The 14,703-nt window shown below is 46.0% G+C and overlaps 1 protein-coding gene and 1 long non-coding RNA gene across 11 annotated transcripts in view; one reads left to right on the plus strand and one right to left on the minus strand.

The window, feature by feature from the left end:
• Window positions 1–6,572: 6,572 nt before the first annotated feature.
• On the minus strand, window positions 6,573–9,747 carry LOC311603891. Of its 4 annotated transcripts, none has more exons than XR_014781309.1 (3): window positions 9,249–9,747; window positions 8,626–8,705; window positions 6,573–7,846 (listed from the first exon to the last, which is right to left on the minus strand). It is a non-coding gene; the product is annotated as an uncharacterized lncRNA (long non-coding RNA). The 4 variants fall into 4 exon arrangements; XR_014781310.1 differs by lacking the exon at window positions 9,249–9,747 and having other exon boundaries at window positions 6,573–6,821; window positions 7,659–7,846; window positions 8,626–8,958; XR_014781311.1 differs by lacking the exon at window positions 9,249–9,747 and having other exon boundaries at window positions 6,573–6,821; window positions 7,442–7,846; window positions 8,626–8,958.
• Window positions 9,748–9,930: 183 nt separating this feature from the next.
• The window catches only part of PPM1B (protein phosphatase, Mg2+/Mn2+ dependent 1B), a 71,119-nt gene continuing 66,346 nt past the window's right edge, over window positions 9,931–14,703 (plus strand). For 3 of the 7 annotated variants that reach the window (XM_084793154.1, XM_084793155.1, XM_084793157.1), the window contains exon 1: window positions 9,939–10,327. The gene's annotated coding sequence lies outside the window, so the exon portion shown is untranslated. Of the gene's footprint in view, window positions 10,328–10,587; window positions 11,239–14,703 lie in introns of those variants that run through there. The other 4 variants (XM_084793158.1, XM_084793151.1, XM_084793156.1 and 1 more) reach the window with 4 other exon arrangements.

Here is a 14,703-nt window from a genome sequence, read left to right on the forward strand (position 1 = left end):
GTCACAATCCTGATCTCAATCATCTCTTGTGCATGACATGAACTCTAAAACACAAGGAGGGGCTGCCTCTGGGGCAACTGGTTTTGGCCTCTCAGGCTATGTGGATTGCATGCAGGATGAAGATAGCTTGATCAACTTCCTGTCTTAGGAGGAAGAAGGATGGGGTGGGGGAGGCACACCCAGCCTTGGATGGTGGCTTTGAGGGAAGGGAAAGCATCAACACGAACTCCTTGAAATCCTCCAGCGGCAGTTCAGTCAACCGTTACTGTGCACCCACTGCATGCCTTGCACAAAAGAAAGGTGTGGTTGTTGAACTGCACATTACTGTGCACAGCAGGAGTGTTCTCATCCAGGCCTTTTGGTTTCATTTTGCTATGGAGTCTCAGTGGATTCCTTCTCAGCATTGTTGTTAAATACATACAGTTGTAAGATTACCAGGGGAACCAATGACTGCATTCAACAAACACATTTATGATATATATATTTGACCATTTATTGGTAGGGGTGGTGTTCCTTTTTTTCCGCAGTGCTGACATGAGAACCCTGGCCTTCAAATCCTCAGCCTTAACCTTCTCTATTAACACAGAAAATAAAAAGATCTAGTGGTGGATCTAGCAGATCCTACAATTTCAAATTAATTTGAACTGAATTTTCCGTGTGTGTGTGTGTGTGTGTGTGTGTGTGTGTGTGTGTGTGTGCACGCTCACATGTGTGTAAATCCCTGCCTTTGTTAAAGAGTCTAGAATGTTGATTAACTGATTAGAACTTGGTGTCTGTGGAGAATTAAATCCTCGCCACCACCAACCTGGACTCAGAACTATATATTTTCCATAAGAGAAAAAAAAAAGCGAGGAAAGAGACATTTAAATCTTGAAAATTTCTTTGACAGCTGGCATAATAGAAAGCACGTGGGTATGTTTCTGCATTCATTGTGTTACAATAACCATGTTGGGAAGCCCTAGGGTACTAGACTTTTGTAGAGCATACTTGTGAGGCAGGGAGTTTGAAAACCGTGTGGCCTCAGGCCACCAGACCATTTTCTGAGATTTTGATTTAGAAGTTTTCCCCAAATACTTGTTGCTGTTACAACGTGTATGCCCTTTAGCTGTGGAAAAGGAATAATTTGATAAAAGTAAATATTTTAAAAATGCAAATGAATATATATACATACATACACTGGCTACCTCCTGTCCCATTTCCCCCTGGCCCTTCCATCTTGCTCTGTGATCTGTAAGGCTACTATCAGGATCCTTCCTCTTGGATTAGTTACTTCATTGCTATGGCAACATACCTGACAAAAGCTATGTGGGAAGCGTTGGTTTTGGCTCACAGATCCATCATGGCCGGCGTGGAAGGTATGGCGACAGGAGCGGGATGCAACTGGTCACACTGAGTCCACGCCAGGACTGCTGGGATTCACTGCCCCCCCGCCCCCCCCGTGCCCCCCCCCCCCCCGCTCTTTCTCCTTTACATGGGTTGAGGACCTCTGTCCAAGAGTGGCGTTGGGTTTCCCCATCTCACTTGTCCTAACCTAGATGCTGTGTCATCCTCCTGACCCTGTCAAGTTGACAGTTGCTACAAACCATCACTCTGGGCCTTGGTTTCCAGGTAGTTTGGGCCAGTGGGTGACTCTAGCAGGTGATGATAGGGCAGGAAACGGTGAGGCTGGGAGGCGCACTTTCAGCTGAAGAGGGTTCCTTTTGTCTCTCATCGACAAATCAGAGTCCTTGGGAGGAGACCATCTGTACTCACACATCCTCTCCTCTCCTTTTTCCCCTCCTGTTTTTGCCTTTTGAACTCAAGATGAATCTCCTACCTTGACCTCCCAAACAAATGCCGGGAGGCGTGAACCACTGCTCCTGGCTACCCGAGGCCTTCCACCCCTGCTTCCGTAGCCTTTTCCTCCTCTAATGAGCGCTGACATGTAGCTCTGCAAAAAACACTAGGGTCTAGACTTTACGATTGACCTCTGCCTTGCTTGGAAATAGTCCTTCATTAAAAGCTGCCTAGTATTCCAAATCTGACTGTACTGTTCATTTCCTGCTGGGCTCTAATGCATTTGGTGAGGGGGTGAATTATGTACAGTGTAGTGAAAGCATTACCTGCAGCACTGGGTCCACTTGCTCTTAACAGAAGCTAGAAAGCATGAAACCTCAGAACCTCAGACCTTGAGGTTCTAGATGGCCCTGGGAGGAGAGGCCCAGCTATGTTGAACATAAACTGATGCCTGAACGGTCCAGCCATATTGATGGTACCTCTGTTTGGGTTTATTTCCATCTATGCTCATGAGTGCCAATGGGGCCATGTTCCTGGTACTGACATTATCAATAGCAGGCCATGGATCCTGGTAGCCCATGGCAGGGTGGTGCTGGAAATGGAACCCGTGGCCTCATGGCAAATTCTTTACCATTGAACTACATCCTCAGCCCAATCCAGAAGTGTATATACATACATATATGTGTATGCATGTATATATATATTAGAAGGTCCAAGAATATTCCTGTAGTTGTTCAGTCCGTGAGGCTGGATGTCTCAGCTGGTCTTCAGTAATACTGGAATCACAAAGAAGTAGGCTCTTATGCCAAGGAAGGAATGGACTTGCCCGAGAGGCTGAGAGCAAGCAGGCAGAGTGACAGCTGCCTTCTTCCGGGTCCTTTATATAGGCTGCCATTGCCGGCAGGTGGTGTGGCCCAGAGGAAACATGCTCTTCCCAACGCAAAAGGTCTGAATTAAAAGTGGGTCTTCTCACTTCACACGGTTTAATTCAGAAGAAACTCCCTCACAGGTGCACCCAGCTGCTCGGGTACTAGTTAATCTTAGATGTCGTCCGGTTGACAACCAAGAAGAGCCATCGCACCGGAGCAGAGCGCCAGCATCACCCCGGAAATGTGGACTCGTAGACCCCCAACGCTGAGCTATACAACCAGGAACTCCATCCCTGGAGTCTCGCAGTCTAGGCGTTAGGGACTCCTCCAGGCGACTCTGAAGCCCTGTTATCCCCAGGATCTGTGACCCAACACTTCCCAGACTTCCTCATCTGCTTCCGAAGTTAGGGATGGCCATGTGACTTTCTCACCTCGCCGCTCTGAAATCTCGGGATCTTAATCGACTCTGCAGTAAGTGTCCCTATAGCGCCTTTGCTCCTTGAGATATCATTGGCCACCAATACCAATCCCTAGCCAAGCAATTCCTGCCCCTCCTAGTGCTGCGGCCCTTTAATACAGCTCCTCGTGTTGAGGTGATCCCCAAGCATTAAACTGTTTCCTTGCTATTTCATAACTGTAATTTTGCTACTGCTATGAATCATAATGTTAATATCTGACACGCAGGGTATCTGGTAACACATAGGTTGAGAACCGCTGCTCTAGAGCTTTCTAGCTACTCTGCAGGCTTGCTATTACTCACAGTCAAATATAGTGAATATTTTGACCATTATTTATTTTATTTTATTTTATTTTTGTTTTTGACCACTATTTAAAATACTTCTAATATAGTATGGTTTAAAGTTTAAAAAGATATTTCTCCTCATGACGGCAAGAACTTAAATGTGATTTTAAATATTGTAATAAACACTGACATATGTGGGACTGAGAGCCAGTTTCTTATGGTTTAAAAACAAAACAAAACAAATTTATTACAGTGTGTGAGCTTTTGTCAGAGGCTAGAAGACGACACTGGGGATTACGAGTTGTGGTGTGGGTGCTGGGAATCCAACCCTGGTTCACTGAAAGAGCCATTTCTCCAGCCTCCTCTTAGGCATTTTTCTTTCTTGGTTGGTTGGTTGGGTTTTTCAGGACAGGGTTTCTCTGTGTAGTCTTGGCTGTTGTGGACTCGCTTTGTAGACCAGGCTGGCCTCGAACTCTTAGCAATCCACCTGCCTCTGCCTCTTGAGTGCTGGGATCACAAGCATATGCCACCACACCTGGCTGTCTTCTGAGGCATTTCAAAGGTAATGCTTTGACAGAATAGTTTACTGCTTGCTGAACGTCCACGCACCTAGCATTCACCCCCACAATTTTAAGTGGTTTCCCTTGGGAAATGCTGAAGCTTTTTTTTTTTTTAAAGGAGGGTTGAACATTTTTGCGAAAACAGAATGCCTCATTTATGATGGATTATGTATGTGAGCACAGCACTTGGGAGGACGAAGTAGCAGGGTTACTGTGAGTTTCAGGCCAGCCTTGGTTATAAAGTAAGCTGCAACCTGAGCTACACAGTAAGACCCCCTCTAAAGGCTAGAAATGCCTGTCATAGTACCAGACTCAGTGGATTCTGTTTTTTCCCCCCTGAGACAGGGTTTCTCTGCGTAGCATTGGCTGTCTTTTGTAGCTGGGCCGGCCTCAAACTCACAGAGATCTACCCACCTCTATCCTCCAGAATGCCACCATGCCCAGCTAGTGGATTCTTTTTGTTGTGGTTGTTTTGTTTGTTTGTTTTCATTTTTTTTTTTTTAAAGACAGGGGTTCTCTCTGTGTAACCCTGGCTGTTCTGGAACTTACTCTGTAGATCAGGCTGGAACTCAAGAGAGATCCTTTTGCCTCTGCCTCCCAAGTGCTGGAATTAAAGGCGTGTGCCACCACCGCCTGGCTTCAGTGGATTCTTGATGTGTAGTCAAGGATAGCCTTCAGCTCCTGATCCTCTTGTTTCCATTTCCCAGGTGCTGAGATTTCAGGTGTGTACCACCACACATAGACTGTGTGCTGCTAGGAGTTGAACTCAAGACTGTGCATAATAAAAAAAGGATTCTAACTGACTTACTCCTCCAACCCTGGAATGAATAGATATATGAGGAAAATAGACAGTAGACGAATATATATCCAGTTGCTGGTGGTTGAGTGCCAGCCTCCCATTTGTAAGGACTTAGGATCAACCCAGTATCTCGATGTACTCAAATCAGGGTACTTGAAGTGTGATACCAAAGTGCCTCAAGCAACCTCAGAATTTTTATGAAGCAGGCATACCAATTGATAAGATTTTCCTAATGAGAAACATATGAAGATTTATATTGCAAAGTAGACTGTCCTAGGTTGTGCTACATACGTATGATGCTCTATTTAAACTTGGGAAAAACCATGTGCTGTTGGAAGCCCTGTACCCAGGATGGTCTTAGGGATCATCCAGATTTGTTGAAAATTTGATGATCTGATATTTTATTTGCAAGTGTTTGCAGAATCATGTGAGTGGTGAGACAGGGTATTGTTCCTTAAGAATCAGCTCTCAGCAGGGTATGGTGGTCACATGCTTTTAATCCCAGCACTCTGGAAGGCAGAGGCAGGTGGATGGATGACTGTGAGTTCAAGGCCAGCATGGCCTACAGAGCGAGTTCCAGGACAGCCAAGGTTACACAGAGAAACTCTATCTCAAAAACAAACAAAAAACCCACAACAAACAAACAAAACAAAAACAAATCAGGTCTCTTACTGGTCTGGAGCACCTACATTAGGCTAGGCTGGTTGGCCAGTGAGCCTGACTCCATACCCTCAGTGCTTGGATACAACCCTACACCACCAAACTCAGCTTTTTATTACACACGTTCTGAGCATGAACTCAGATTGCAGTGCTTGGAAGGCAAGCTCTTTATGGCTGAAGGCATCTTCCCAGCCTTGACGTCTCATTTGAAAAAGAACCCCAGAGCTGGCTTGATGGTGCACACTTTTAATGGAGGCAGCACCCGGGAGACAGAGACAAGTGGATTGAATGAAAAAAATAAATAAAAAAGGAAAGGAAAGGACATGACTGCTCCTAGGTATGGTGGAAGAGAAAGTTTACTATAGACATGTGAGAGAGCATAGGCAGAGGCAGACACATCTGGGAGAGTCCACAGTGGTCATGACCTTTAATCATGTTGGCAGAGGGGAAGGGAGAGAGGGTAACCAAGTACAGTAGCCAGGAGGCCAAAGGTACAAAAGGTACAAAGATGAGCAGCCAGGCAAAATGTCTACGTTATATAGAATAGAGCCTCTGAGGGAAGGGCAGCCCAGCCCCTGAGCTGGGGAGTTCAGGGTACCCCACAACAGGTAGGGACTGAGGGGCTCTAGGGGAACCTGGAGTGCAGGTCCACTTTATATGTTAAACAGGCACCTCAGCAGCTTGTCCCTGATTTGAAACTTAACAGGATCTTGGTGACTCTGAGGTAAGCACGGACTACATAGGGAGTTTCAGGACCGCCATGGCTACATAAAGAGACCTTGTCTCAAAACAAACCAAATCAAATGCCCCCAAACATAAAGAAAAAGAGCCTCTAAGTCAAAACAATAGTCACCTTACACTTAGCATTATTTCAATTTGAAACGACAGACTGGGGAGTAATAGGAGTGTCTACAGCTCTGCATGTGGTTCTACGGAAAGGTATTGTGACTGAAGCAACCGGGCTCAGAGTGTGGTTATGAAATCATCTCAATACTAGGTAGTTGCAGAACCATTTTATGAGGGCACTCATTGCATATGGCACATCCCATATCTACAGAGATGCACACTACTGTTTAAAGTTAAGTCTCTTTCTGGGCCTTCTTTAAGGGTTTAGTGTTAAACATGAGTAACTCACACAAGATAGTTTTTGTGATCTCATTGTAGTCTTAGGGACAAACAACTCAGTATATTTTATTTTTACCAATTAAAGGATGAGCTGTATGTAATCATCATCAGCCCAGTTACATTACTGAACTTCAGATCGCTTTTTAGGGTATGCCAAAGCAAAGTGAGAGGGAAGCGAGCAGGGCAAGAAAGTGCTCTCACGTCCATCTGTGCTCCTCAGACAAGGGCATCCAAGGGTCTTTTTTCTTTTTTCTTCTTCTTTTTTTTTTTTTTAATCTTTAGCACAGTCCCTATTTGGAAAGGTGTGACTTAAGGAAACACATTCTACAAGTCATTTAAATAACACTTCCTAAGCTGGCAAAGATGGCTCTATGGGTAAAAGAGCATGCAATCAAGCTGATAGCTTGAGTTCTTCTCTGGGATCTACATGATGGTAAGAACTGACTCTGTGGTCCTTGGACTCCACTACACACACACACACACACACACACACACACACACACACACACACATATACACACACACATACACACACACAGACATACACACTCACATGCACACACACATACATGCACAATTCGCATTTATACACACATGCACAGACACACACTCACATACATATATACATGCATACACTCACTAAATGTAATTAAAACAAAAAGCTTTTGCTCCCATAGTGAGGGCCCTTGAAAAGATAGTGGGAACTATTTGGGCTTACTTCCTTTTCTTTACTGATGTTCACCCTACAGTATACAAAAAGAGAGAAAATTTTATGGCTGTCTCCAATTCTCAGTGCCATAGGGACTAAGAGTTGGTATGCCAAAAAACAAAACAAAAAGCAAACAAAAGCCCCCAAACAACAAAATACAAAAACAAAACCCAGCATCTAAAGAATTATTTTTAAAATTACCTTTTAGCTGGGCGGTGGTGGCTCATGCCTTTAATCCCAGCACTCGGGAGGCAGAGGCAGGTGGATTGCTGTGAGTTTGAGGCCAGCCTGGTTTCCAAAGCGAGTCCAGGACAGCCAAGGCTACACAGAGAAACCTTGTCTTGAAAAACAACAAAACAAATAATAAAATTACCTTTTGAAATTCAATCCCCAGAATCACAAGAAAGTAAACATTCACCTTTCTGAGCTTTCTCCCCAGAGTTCGGAGTTTTGTAGGCACGAGTGAACCCTGGAACCTCAGGAGACTCCGCTTGCCGGCTTTCCTGTATAAGCACCACCTGGGCTGCTAGATTGACACAAACCATAGTCACCTGAGAGAAGTCTCCATTGAGGAAATGCCTCCCTGAGATCTGGCTGCGGGCCAGCCTGTAGAACATTTTCTTAATTAGTGATTGCTGGGGGAGGGTCCTGCCCCATTGGTGGTGCTGGGTTCTATAAGAAAGCATGCTGAATAGGCCATGTGTGTGCAAGCCGGTTAGCAGCACCCCTCCATGGCCTCTTCATCAGCTTTCCTCTCCCGGTTCCTGCCCTGGCTTCCTTCAGTGAAGGACTACAATGTGGGTGTGTAAGCCCAATAAACCCTTTCCCTCTCCGACTTGCTTTTTGGTCATGATGTTCCATTGTGGCAACAGAAACCCTAAGGCACTGTGCTTAAACTTGAGCTTCCAGAAAAATCTGAATTGCAATCAAGTGTTTATTTCTGCCACTTTCACCGTGGCAATTGCTTCAGAAATATACCCTTCTCTTCCAAAGCCGAATTAGCACTCTCTTGGATCTAAGCTTAAATTGTCCCAATTAACTTTTTAACTTAGGTATGAATGAGGTCTAAAACGCCTTTCAAGGACCTGTGTAAATATGTGCGTCTTTAAATTTTCTTAAGGTAAATGTTTAAATACTCTATTACTTTCATATAGAGGAATTAATCTGGTTCACTTTTTTTTTTTTCCCTTCGAGACAGGGCTTCTCCGTGTAACTTTGTAGCCAAATCTGGTAGCTAGAAGACGGCTTTCACCACCTGCCTTGTAGAACACCTGCAGCTCATTCTGGATTCATCTCGGTCTTTGTGAAGCCTTCCTAGTAGTCATACCCGGAGGGAGAATCCTTTATGTCATCACTACTCCCTGCTCGTTTCAGCGATCACCTACCATGCCGGTCCGGGACTGTCTGCCACTTTTACTTTCGGATGTCCAGTTCTAGCCACTATGCTCAGCAAACAGCAGGTGCTCTTTAAGAGAGGAATGACCTAGTGAGTATCAACACTCTTAAGACCGGAGTTTTAAAATTCAGCGCTAACAAACAAAACACCGAACTGCCAACGGCTGAGAGGCAGGCCGGTCAAGGTAAAGACGGGAGAATAATCTGATCCGTAATAAAACCATCCTGAAGGGACTATCGGTCCCATTTTCTCAAGTGGTTTTTTTCGACCTCCCCAACTTCCCGCCCACTCTCCCCTTCTAGAGACAGGTCACGCAGGTATCCCCAACAATGAGGCTCTGATTGGCCAGAGATGATTTCATTGTTAGGGCACATCCGGGCCTTTTCCCTCCCAGTAACACCTCCCCAGAGCCCTACGCGCCCAGTTTTCCACTCCCGCGTGCGCCCCACCCGTGGCTGGAGCAAAACAACGCCTCTCTCTAGGTCTTTTTTTTTTTTTCCCGATCCTCTCTGTGCTCTCCGGTCACGTCTCTACGCCGAAGAGAGGCGTCTACCTCTCCCAATGAGGGCCCAGGGGCACTTTTCTAGCCAATCAGGAGCCGGTTCTCTCTACCGATAACTGGGCTGCCCGTTGGTTCCTAGGTGGCGTTCGCTTTCCGCGAGGCTTAGAGGTCATAGACGTGCAGGGCCGTAGACTCTGGGCTTGGCCATCTCCGAAGACTAGCCAATCACTTTTAGGATACTTTTGCGCGTTCATTTAAAAAAAAAAAGCCGGGGTGAGGGCTTGGAAATTGGTTTAGGGACGGGCAAGCAGAGGAAGCCAATAACCGGAGGGTCAGGCCTCCGTTTGGACCAATCAGACAAAGGGACCGGTCTCCAAGTGGGCGTAATTTGACTGACGGAGGACTCTACCAATGGCTACTAGGGTGGGCAGGTCGGTGACGTAGGGAGGTAGTGCAAAGCGGAGGCGGGGCTGAACAAAGTAAATGATAATGAAGGGTTGGGCCTCACTGGTGGGCGGTGTTTGATGGATAGTTGACCTTGCCAATTAAAGACGGGCACCGGCGCCCAATGGGAAATTAAAGTCTCAGAGGCGGGCCCGCGTGGGCGGGGAAAGCGAAGCACAGCGCGTACTGGGGGCCAGGCTGGGCGGGATAATGGAGATTGACAGGCTGCTCAGCAAACCGGAGGCCGCGGCGACAGGCGCGGCGTCCCAATGGGTGTCCGCAGGGGGCGGAGCCCGAGTAGGGGCGGGGAAAGACGGCGGTAAGGGGAGGGGGTTGCAGAAGGAGCGGAGCGGAGCGGCCGCTGCTCAATGGCGGAAAAGCCGCTGGTGCTCTGACCGCCTGGTTCCCCCCCGCCTCCCCCTGGCAGTTGCGGGGGAGTTTCCTGCCGGCGCGGCCGGAGTCTCTGTTTCTCCGTGTCCGGTGGCTGGAAGATGCTCCAGAGAGATCAGGCTGCGGCGGAGGAGGTGGCGGCGGCCGAGTCGGCAGCGGCGCTGGGTTGGAGGGAAGGCGGCGGCGGCGGCGTGAGGGGCCGGACGGTGTAAACAGCCCAGGAGGCGGCGGTGGCCGAACCCCCGAGGGCGAAGCGGCGGCGGCGGCAGTGTCGCGTCTCGGGAAGAAGCCGGGGGCCGCGGGCGGCTGTGCGGCGGGCGAGCCCGCGAGACCTCACCTCCCCACTTAGCCTCAGGTAAAGGCCGCTCGGTGCCCGGCGAAGCGGGGAACGGCCGTCCCGGTCCGTCCAGGCCCGCGCTCCCGAGTTGCCGGGCTAGGCCCCGGGCCGGGCCGCCCCCTCCGCTCGCGCTCGATGCTTCGGGGTGGGGGGGGGACACACTCGTGGAGGGAGTAGTTTGCCGGGTCGCGTGGAAGTCGGCCGCTTCCCCTCGCGCGGCGGCGAGCAGGCAGCGCCCTTGGGCGCGCGGGCCACCCCAGGCCGCGGCTCACCCAGCCCCGCACGCCGCGTTTGTAAACAGCTTTCCGCGTTGCTCTCCCGGTCGCTCTCTGCCTTCCCCTGTGCTCCGCTTCACTTCCTTGCGAAATCTTTCTGGCTTTTCTGTCTGTGCCTCTCTGGGCCTCTTTTTTTCCTCCTGTGCTTTAAACCGTTTCTCTTGCTCCTTCTAACCAGACTCTCGGGTCGTCTCTCTCGGTGCCCTCTACCCCCACCCACTGTCCGAAAATTTCGGGTGTCGTGCTTAACAGTGGATTTCTTAAATGGTATTACTATGAAACTCTATCTCAAATTTACCGGAGGGCCATTAAGAATAGTACGATCGGTATTATGTGGTGGGTCACACTTTTAAATTTAAAAGCCTTTAGGAAAGAAAGTCTCATTAAGCATAGTGAGAAAAACCCTGAAATAAATTTCTAAACGAAGGGCGTGATGAATGTTGGAGCCATCTTTTTCTTTTTTCCCCCTTCTTCTTTTCTGTTTTTTAAAAAGTTGACTGACCTCTAATACCAGTTTTAGCACCTTTAGGAAGTTTGCCCATCTTATTAAAAAAAAAAAGCTTCTTAAGTATTTGATAGCTGCCCAAATTCATCAGTATTCAAGCGCTTCTAAAAACAACTTGGAAACTTAAAAACAACTACGAGGCTGTTTTGGTAAGTCACAGAGAACTTTTAAAATAGGCCCCACATGTTTAATGTATCAAAATAAGGCTGGCTTGAGCCTTGCAAACGGATTATGAGGGAATTTGAGTTGTCTTCGTGTAATGTGCCTATTTTGGGAGAAACATTCTTTTTCTGTTAACAAAGGTTTACAGCTACTGTGATGTGAGAATTACTGAGGCTTATTGTGGGATTAGCATAGGAACTCTTTATATTTGAGCGGCTGTGTGGATAGAGAAGTGGTAGATTGTGCAGTGAAGAGAGTGTAAGTCACAGTATGTTCTGGGCAGTGGCAGAAACAGCCATGGCCACTGAATGTTCATAGGTATTATTTCATTTACTTTCTCTGTTGCAATGACCGAGGTCCTTTTGCCGGCCTGCTTTGAAACACACCATCTCTAAGTATGGAGGTTATTCTGATTTTTATAGAAGTTTCTAATAGTACAGACTTACAAAGATACATACTTGCAATAATACCTAGATGGTAATCTTTTCTTTAAGATATAATCCCCGCAGTCCTGAAACTCCTTGTGTAGACCCCACTAGCCTTGAACTCACAGAGACATGCTGACCTCTCTGTCTTGCAAGTCCTGAGCTTGAAGGTGTGAGCCACCACATCCAGCTTGATGGTGATTTTTTTTTTAAAGAAATGCTTTTGTAGTCTTTCCAAATAGACAGTGAGTGAGCGTGCTGTTGAAGGAGTTTTTTTTTTTTAACTGTCAAATATTTAGTGCAGCAGTCTCCTCACCCCCCACCCCCAGATTGTTAGAGATTTTTTGTTTTTTTCTTTTGAGACAGGGTTCCAAAATGAATTCATGCTGGCCTTGGGCTCACTGTGTAACCCAGGCTGGTGTCAAAGTGATTCTCCTGCCTCAGATTCTTGGGACTATAGTGTGCCACCATACTTGTCTCTCTCCTCTGCTCTCACATTTTAAAAAGATTTATTTTTCATATTGTTTGTAGTGTGAATGTTTGCTTACATTGTGTAATCGCTCCACACGCACCACCACATGTGTGCCTGGTGCTCCTGGAGGCCAAGAGGCAGTGAGGGGCCTTGAGATCTCTTGGCACTGGAGTTACAGGCAGCGTGATGTGCCATTGCGGTGTTGGGAGCAGAACCCAGGTCATCCAAAGACTAGCAAGCGCTCTGATTGCTCTCTAGCTCCAGAGCAACAATTTGAAATCTTCTGGTCCATTTTTGTTTGTTTTCAATGCTTGTGTTTTCCCTTCATTTGTTTTTTTTCTCTCTCAGAAAATCCTAAAACAGTTTGTGCCTGCTGCCTTGTTGGAGTCACCTGGAGTTTTGTTTTCCCTTGACCTTTCCTATTTTAATCAGTACTTCTCCACTTTCTTGGCCATGGCTCTTGAACTTGTTGGGTTGGTTATCCTCTTAAAAGTGATAGGCAGAGCTTCCAACACCTGTGTTCTAATGTTGGCTAGCTGGGTCTGTGATGGTCCCGTGAGGAAACACTTTTAGTAGCCACAATTACTAAATTAAATCACCAAAAGGAGTGAGAAGACATCTAACTAGCCGTGCTTATAAGAGCAGTTGATTCATACATTGACATGGCCAGAAAAGGGAGCTCTTGAAGCCTGGGATGTTTCCTATGATGTATATTTTTTTTGTGGATACCTTTCAATGACAGTCTCTTGGCAGTTTGCCATAGTATCACTTGGATATGGAGATTTATTAAAAATGAGCTGAGCCAAGAGTTGGAAGGTCCATGTCCGTGTACATGAGTTGGTGAATATTTCTTTTACTGTGTATGATACTGGGAGTGAGTATTCTCCCTTTCCTGCCGTTGATGTTGTAACATATGTAATTTATGTTTCATGAGTATATTATGTGAAATCATTTAAAAGTATATTGTAACTTTACCTTGCATAGAAAGTAGTAAAATAATATAATCCCGATAGTGGTTTATGCTCCTGGCACTCAGGAAGCTGAGGCAAGATAATTGCAAGTTCCAGAGGCTACAGAGGAGGACTACCTTAAAAAATGAATAAAATTAACTTCTTAGAGTATATATTTTATGTTTCCTACAAAATATAATTTTGATGATAATTGGGTTTTTAAAAAAGAAATTAGGAAAAAAACAATGGTTTATAAAAGGACTTTTGGTTATTTTTGGTTGTGTGTGTGTTTTTTAAACAAATTCAAAAGTTAATAGAACTTATTCATACATTAATTTAAGGTATGATTAATGGTAAGAGATTTGGAAGAATGTGATCATTTTAGGTTTTCAGTGATTCTTCCTTGTTGCCATTTTCCTTTTATTACTTTATAAGTGAGTGTGTGTGGCAGCAATGGGGAGTGTGTGTGAGTGGAGATCAGACTTAGGTTTATCAGGCTCGGTGCCAAGCTGCCTTTGCTCCCCAAGGCATCTCTTCAGCTCTTTCCTATCTTTTCCTTTAGGGAGCTGACTCAGTATTAGAATGACCCTGAGTACTGCTCCTTAAGGTTTTGTTGTAGAATATAGCCAGTAATGTTAGCAGAATTGTAGTAAGAGGCTTCATTAGCTGAGGATGTGAGATAAGATTCTTGGGAATTTGGGCAGACCCCAAATCTGTGATTTAGACTACTGTCCATATTACTGCTCTGTAAACTCAGTGAAGGTAAGGTAAGAGAGAATAAGTTTGGAGACTATTTGGATTTTTTTTTTAATACTTGATGAGTATATAAGACATTTTAGATTGACAGGAACTTAGCAGTTTCTAGCAGTTAAGTTAATGAGTACACATGAAAAAATTACAAAAAGGTTTTCTTGGTTTTTGTGTTTTGGAAACAGGGTCTCCTTTATTTCAGGCTGGCCTCAATTCTGAGGCTGTCCTTGAACTTCTGACCCTCTGCCTCCACCCCTGAGAGCTTAGGTTACTGGTGTGCACAGGCCTGTCTGGTTTGTGAGATGTGGCAGGAGATAGGAGAAGGACAAGGGTTTTGTGAATGCTGCGCAGGTGTTTGGTAGCTGTTACTTTTGGTGTTCTCACTGTACTAGTATCTTTAGGTAGTCATTTTGAAATCACTGTGTTTATGGCCTCCCCTTCCCCCCTCCCCTAATCCCTTCCTGTCTCCCTGTTTTCCTGTGCTCATGGTATGGAACCTAGGACCTCAAAAATACTAGAAAGTACTCTTCATCACTGAGCTACAGCCCCCCCCCCCCCGCCCTTATTTCCAAGTCTTTTTACAAGTAAAGCGTTTCTAGTCTGTCTCCATGTAGCTTCAGTTGAGACATTGATCTGTTCAGCATCCATCTCTAGTTCTCCCAGAAATAGCACTCTGTGCATTGGCTTTCAGTAGAGTGATTAGGTCAGTGAGTATAAAAGAACCTTTTTTGTTTTTGTTTTTCGAGACAGGGTTTCTCTGTGTAGCCCTGGCTGTCCTGGACTCACTTTGTAGACCAGGCTGGCCTCGAACCTCACAGGGATCCACCTGCCTCCTCCTCTCGTGTCCAGATTTTT

This window comes from Acomys minous (genome assembly GCF_964271855.1).
Source record: "Acomys minous genome assembly, chromosome: 8".
NCBI classification, from domain to species: domain Eukaryota; kingdom Metazoa; phylum Chordata; class Mammalia; order Rodentia; family Muridae; genus Acomys; species Acomys minous.